This window comes from Rhipicephalus microplus, chromosome X (genome assembly GCF_043290135.1).
Source record: "Rhipicephalus microplus isolate Deutch F79 chromosome X, USDA_Rmic, whole genome shotgun sequence".
Taxonomy (NCBI): Eukaryota; Metazoa; Arthropoda; class Arachnida; order Ixodida; family Ixodidae; genus Rhipicephalus; species Rhipicephalus microplus.
In genome coordinates, this window is record NC_134710.1 from 312,405,207 (window position 1) to 312,412,168 (window position 6,962).

Consider the following 6,962-nt stretch of genomic DNA (forward strand, 5'->3'; position numbering starts at 1 on the left):
GTGATACTGCGCAGGTAATCTTGTAGTAAACCATCCAAAATAATATGGGGAAGTCATTTGGCATTATTAAGAAAAATGTCGTCAAATTAAATTTCTACCGGGGCTGAATTATCACGACTCGGCATGATGTCGCATATACGTACGTTTAGAGGCTCCAGTAAATTTTGCACAAATATTATGTGTAGGGTGTGAAATCAGGACCATCTAGCAGCAAAAAGTGATTCCGGGGGGGGGGGAGGGAAATAAAGGCTCTTTCTGAATGTCGTAATGGTGACTCATAAATTCTTAAGAATGTCTGAACAGTGAGAAGACAATTTCTACAAGAAAGAGGAGGGACCCTCAATTCGAGATACAGCACATTGTTAGCAACAGTTTTGGGAAGGCCAAAGCATAAGCGGAAAGCTTCTTTTTCGAGAAGAATTAGAGGCCGCATCTTGTAAGCTGGAACTCCAGAGAAAAGTACACAACCAAATTCCGAATTGGGATGAACGTACATGCGATATATCATTACGAATGTGTGTCTTCTCATATATATGCGGTAGTTGCTTAGCCTACGTACTATGCCAATGGCCCACACACCTTTTCCGGGATATATTCGATATGAGGTCACCAGTTAAGCGATGTGTGATAAATTAGTCCAAGGTATTCAACAGATTCCACCTGTGGTATATCCTCATGATGGAAAGACAGAGAGATGTTCACATGGTGATGCAGCGGGAAAACAAGGAGGGCACATTTTTCGGATTAAGTAGAAAGCAGTTGCCATCCGGCCAGCTCTCCAATATGTTAAGGTAAATCTGCAGTCGTTCATATAAGGTCTGAATGTTATCTGCCATTGCAAAAAATGTGATATCATCTGCATAAACATAAGTTGTTATATCCAGTTTACGTGGAATGGTGCTCATCAATAAATTAAATAGCACCGGAGAAAGCACTGAGCCTTGCCGTACTCCCCTAGCTTGGGTATGAGTAGATGTTGAAAACCCATATTTAAAACAATAAAATTTCCTGACTGCAAGAAAATTGTGAACCCACGCTACTATGTATGATGAAAAATCAAGGTATTCTAATCGATCTATCAAAATACAGTGCTTCACGGTATCATATGCTTTAGTGATGTGTAAGGTAACTAAAGCTGCATATTTTTTATGTAGCCGAGCTAATAGAGACCGACGGAAAATAGCTAGGTTGAAGTTTTTTTTTCTTGTTAAAAACAATTCCCTGAACTTAGACAATAGTTCGTATTTAAAACCAAGCAACACTCGCACCGTCAGGGGTAGCCATGCGGGCCAGCTTCTCGCAAATAATGCCAGGGTAGACGGTTTTATATAGTCGTTCCTACCGAAAACAATAAGAGACTAGAATGCCCTTCCACAGGCTGCAATTTCCGCAGTAACAGTTAGTTTGACTCGTCCTTGCTTCGTTATTACCCACTTATAAATGATTGATAGCTGCTGTAACATGTTATTCGTGTGTTGTTGCATTTCCTTGTGCTCCTGTCTTGCACACTCGCTGAACACGTGTTTCTTGGTGCAGTTTCTGCGCATTCCATAGCAGAACACTTGCTGCGCCGCTTGTATGCGCGGATGTTGTGCGTGACCGATGAGACCTTGGTTGTTGAACACGTGTTGCTTGTCTTTGTTGTCGCTATAGCTTGCCACTGGGTGCAAATGATATGTGTGCTCAAATTAGCTCTTGGATTTGTCTACGAAAATGCGTCTTTGTATCGGGCTGAGAAGTTTAGTTAGTGCTATTTATTTTGTTGTCTACCACCCTATAACGGCTCTACTGAAGCTAACAGTATCAATAGATAAAAAAATAAATAAATAAATAAATAAATAAATAAATAAATAAATAAATGATTTCTTTCTGCAGCCGCTGAGGACTGTTACTGCCTTCCTGAAATTATAACAATAAAAGACACCCAGAAAATCAGGGGCTGTATTTAGGCACGCACATAATTAACTAACTTTAACTATCCACTTTTAGTTTTGTGCATTTTTTTATATGATTAGCGTTGCGCAGTAAACAATCTCGCTTTCACTATGCTCTGTACTCATGCTTTAGTTCTACGGTTTTTTTTTCTGAGCAAAAATAACCGTATATATGTGTGTTGTCTTCCACTTATTACGCTTTTGGTTTTTCTTACAAGCATTTGCTTGATAACATCTTCTCACTCTGTAAACCCTCTTCTCCCCAACCACTGGTGTTCGGCAGATGTAGCACCTCTTCACGTGAACCCACCCCGTTGACGCTTAGCAGAGTATCTCTATCCTCTTGACTAACGCCCATTACCACACCTTAATCTTTGCTGTTGCTTTAGTTGGTAAAGTACGCCACGACACCACATATGGTGAATCGCACACACATATGGCAGCAACAAGAACATAATAAACACTGGTGTCCTTTATGTACTCCTTCAAAACACCGTGAAATGTTAAATAAATGCTACAAGCCGCGCATATTCCCTCTATCCCGCCCCTAAGTTCTCACAAGGTGAGCAAGGAACTAATGCGACAGCCATGTGAATGTTGGAGAGCTGTACTTTAATACGAACAATTGTTATCAGCGAGGCTGAAGTTAAATCCGCCTCATCACGGTGTGCCAAAACGTTGTAAAAATTAAACTTCTATTGTAAATGTGCTGAATGAGACGCTTGTAGCACCGGTGTGTTGCCTGAGGTAATAAAGGAAGTTACGCATAACTTCATTGTTCAGTATCCAGATGGCGCTACGAACCTGCGAGCAAGAGCACCGAGAGTATGATAAAGGTAAAGGCGTGCTCGTATAGCTTCCCACAGTGCTGTGGTGGTGGTGTATATGGTTGAACGCCCGGTGGCATTCACTGTGAATATAAGAGGTCATGGATTCTACTGCCAAGAATCGGCTTATTAACGTTTGTTTTCTTTTAGTCTGGTAGCGTGTATTTTGCTGACGTAGTTCAATGACGAAAGACGCCCTTAAGTTCTTGGTATACTCCGGCGTAAAACACTTTCGTATTAAAAAAACAAAATCGTAGAAAACTATCTCCGAGAACCCAGAAGCAGTTGTCCCTTTACTAGTATAACGAAAATATAATAGAAATAAGAAAAAATTGTGAACTAGCCTTTTCATGCATATCTCGTGATCCAAAGCACTGCGCGCACAATAATTCACAATGACGATTGTAGCCACCCACTATCGTACGTATGTATGTTCCATAGGCCACAACTGGAGAAGAATGCAAACGGACAATTTCTCGCTTGATACTCCGTGTGATCAAGACTTTCATGCCGCATTCGAAACGTTGATCATTTTCAAAAAAGTTTTCTTGGTTCGTGTTCGTTTTCAATTATTGTCTTGTTCGTTCCCGACCAAAAGACTTTTCATCTGGCCTAACCTTATCTTGCAGTCGTTATTCATATGCATCTTGTTTGCAACTCGTTGCCTGAATGTGTTTTATTTATCTCACTTATATATTGTACTTTTATCATCTCGTAAGGTTATAATTGATATTCGAGGAAAACAATTTTCCTCTAAAATTGGCACCAATAGGAAAACGAGGAAAAAGGTCTATTCCATCAGCCAATAAGGAAGCCGTCGGAGGTCACAAAGATATCAAGGAAGACGAAGATTGCGACGAATCATCATATCATACTCTGCATATTAGAGATTCTATGAGAACGATCTTCTCATTTATGCATTCATGAAGCAATATCGGCCAATCTCTATTTTAGTATGAGCCATATGTGAAGAAACATCATCATCATCATCATCATAATCGTCGTCGTCATCATCATCATCATCATCATCACCTACACCACCAATGCCTACAAATGCGTGTCCACAAACGATCGCGCAGCGTTCGGCGCCAGGTCAAATTGCGCTTTTTTTTTTCGTAAATTGCCAGAACACTTTGCAAATGGCTCTGTTAAGTTTTTTTTACCTTTGTATGCATTTGTATGCTTTTTGTATGCTTTTGTTGTTGCAAACAAGTCACCGCCTCGTCATAGACTAGACGATTATAGTATCTATGAATCCGCCCACCCGACTGAAATCAGTAAAGAAGACAGGCAGCTTTTGTGCCATATAAAGCGCGGCTGATAACTGCCTAAATTCTTTTAGATATAAACAAATGTTATTAAAAATTATTTGGGCTACGCCGAATGCCAGAAACACGCCTGAAATATTTTCTCTTTGGTTAGCAGCCCAAAAAAGGAAGACGATGTAGTAGAAAGAAGCCGGAAGTGCGAGCTGTAACGTAACTGAATATATCGACCATTTCCTTCTGACACGCCACCATAATAAAAATTGAAGTAAAAATTGTTTCAAAATTTTAATTTAAGAGCTAGGGATTTCACTTCCTACTCCGAATATTTTGTACATCGAGCTGCTTCATGAGAATTCAGTGACAGGAACGTCTGCGGGGTTCTCTGCAAATTCCCATGAGAGGAAAAGAAAATACCTTGCTGAGCCATTAATCAGTTCTCACTTTTTGCTAACCAAGTTTAAATTTCGTATTTCATTATTAAACTGCGTCGGCTTAAACTACTGAAGAATTTTGTAATATTATTATGCCTCAGTTAATCGAAAACTTTTATTATTTCTCTACTTCCACTTTTTTCACATTGTGCCGAAATAATCTCGTCCTGATAAAACAAAGTAACCATCCTTCAATAGCCCTCATAGTCATGAAGTGTCCACTTACATTAACTGCTGGCTTCTTCGCTAATTCCCTTTAGTGGGTAACAGCCACTAAATAGGAACAAGCACGCAAGCGCGAGAATTCGGCCCGTGCCTCGAGGAGCAGAAACGCTGACGAGGCACTCGACTCCGGGCTGCCGGCGAGGACGGCTGCCGCAGCGCCTGGCTCGACTACCACCTGAAACGGGGCCACGGCTTCGTAGCCCGCCTAGACTCGCCGGGCATGGCTAGCAGCGACCACTATGGAGTCGGAGTTGGGGACGCGGGTTAGCGTTCCCGTAGTCTTCGTCAACCGCCATGGCCTCTACGCGATCGTGGCAGTGCTCGGTGTAGCCCTACTGGGCTTTGCCTGTGTCCTGGGCTTATCGTTCAAAATCATCGCAATCCTGAAACAGAGTGACGAAAAGGTACGCGGTTACATCGCCTCCGGAATATACTCCTCAGGCCCTCACGGTGGTAGCCACCCGAGCACCAACCACATAAGCTGCAGCTACGCCGGCACGGACGCCATCAAAGCCCCGTTTCCTGACACTCGGCGAGGATGATAGTTGGAAACAGATGCCACCAGCGCTTCTTTTCTGCTATTTGGTGAGGATGAGAGTTTTACACGGACACAATCAAGGAACCGGTTCCTGGTACTTGCAAGGGTGAGACTTTTATGTTAGTGGAACGCAGCTCGCAGTTTAAAGGAAGAGTTCCAAAATTTTCTTCGCGATCCAGAGCGTCGAGTTCGTCTTCAAGCAATGTCCACGGTGGAGGCAACCGAAGGTGCTGAACCCGGACGCGGTTCAGGGCGCCGGCAGTGGCTTCACGTATGCTGCAGTGGCCGCAACCGTGTCCAGTGCTGCAGCAGTGACCTCCATCAGGGCAACGGTTACGGGAAAGTGGTACAGTGTTTTTGTTTAATGAGGCAGCGAAATTGCCAATTGACAGAACGCTGCGGCCTGAATTCAATCAGTGCTAAATTGCGCATCTGTGGCGTTACGCTGGTCTTCGGGAGAGACTTTTCATCATTCTAGCAACTTTGGAGAAGAAACTCGTATCAATAGCAAAGACTGAAATTTGATCAGATAGGACTGAAAAACTAATGCATAAATATTCTCTCAATTTTCGACTCTGGGGAGGGGGCACACTCCACCAGTAGGTAAATATGAAGGGCACAGCGGAGAATAATCATGCTATGGTGCTTAGTCCCTTTTTTTTGCACGTGGTCCTTTTTTTTTCTTGATTGCACTAAACGAAGTTTATCAAGTGGGCCCTAGAATATGCTTGTTTCCTCAAGTAATCCTTTTTTCAACTCTACTTTTCTTTCAATAAATACTTTTGCACTCTGCAGTGTTCACTGCTCTGTTTTTACTTGATTCACTACTCTGTTATTACTCTGTTTTTTACTTGTTTTTACTCTGTTTACTTTGATGCAAGCTGCAGCATCACGCACGTTTTTCACATTAGTAATATTTGCCTATGAGCCAGAACTGGAAAAAAATTGCGAGTACGTATAGGTGGAATGGGCGTGGTCATAAATGATACTTGTTTTAAGTATAAGGCAAGCATGGGCGTGTAAATGTGTCGACACAAATTGCAGAATAGCGGGCGATGTATTTCCGTGTGCGAGCAGTTCCGAAATGCCACCTCAGGTGTCGCAAGATTGTTGTAATGTAGCTGGCTGTAAAGAAAGCTTGTTTAGCTAACGCTAAGAGCACACGCGAAAGTTGATGTTTTCACATTTCATATTGACTGTTTGACTTGCTTTAATTTACATTTGTTAATTGTAAAGAACTCATAGTGAACCAAAGACACTTTGACCATTTCTATTCTGTCGGCCATGTCCCGCCGCTCATGTGGCCGATTCCTTAACCATGTGCGGAGTTGAATTCGCGTAAGAGGACATTAATGCATGACGACCATGTTTCGCAGATCATTGCATAAGCGCCATGACATCACTGTCATGTGTGTCATGGAGTTTTTCCAAAAACGTGTGGCACATAATCGAATACCGTGGCCCGTGATATGTGGGCACACGCAGCAGGCGATTCTGAGACTGTAATGACTATTGAGGGAAGGAGCCCGGGTCCCAAGAAATGCGGTGCCGGCGTCGGCGGCATGTTCGATGGCGGAATCTTTTATGGAAGCAACGAACTCAAGTCACGAATCCAGCTCAAAGCAAACCCGGGCATTCTGCATAGCAATCTAACATTTTACCGCAGATGCCCACCAGGGTACTGCTTCGGAAAAAAAGACCCTATGCGAGAGTTACGTCAGGACAACGCTACTTTTGGT

General features: G+C 42.7%; 1 long non-coding RNA gene across 1 annotated transcript; it reads left to right on the plus strand.

Annotated features, from left to right (window-relative positions):
• The first annotated feature begins 4,777 nt into the window (after window positions 1–4,777).
• Window positions 4,778–5,938, plus strand: LOC142777216 (uncharacterized). The gene is made up of 2 exons (XR_012887975.1): window positions 4,778–5,329; window positions 5,403–5,938. It is a non-coding gene; the product is annotated as an uncharacterized LOC142777216 (long non-coding RNA).
• Window positions 5,939–6,962: the final 1,024 nt, after the last annotated feature.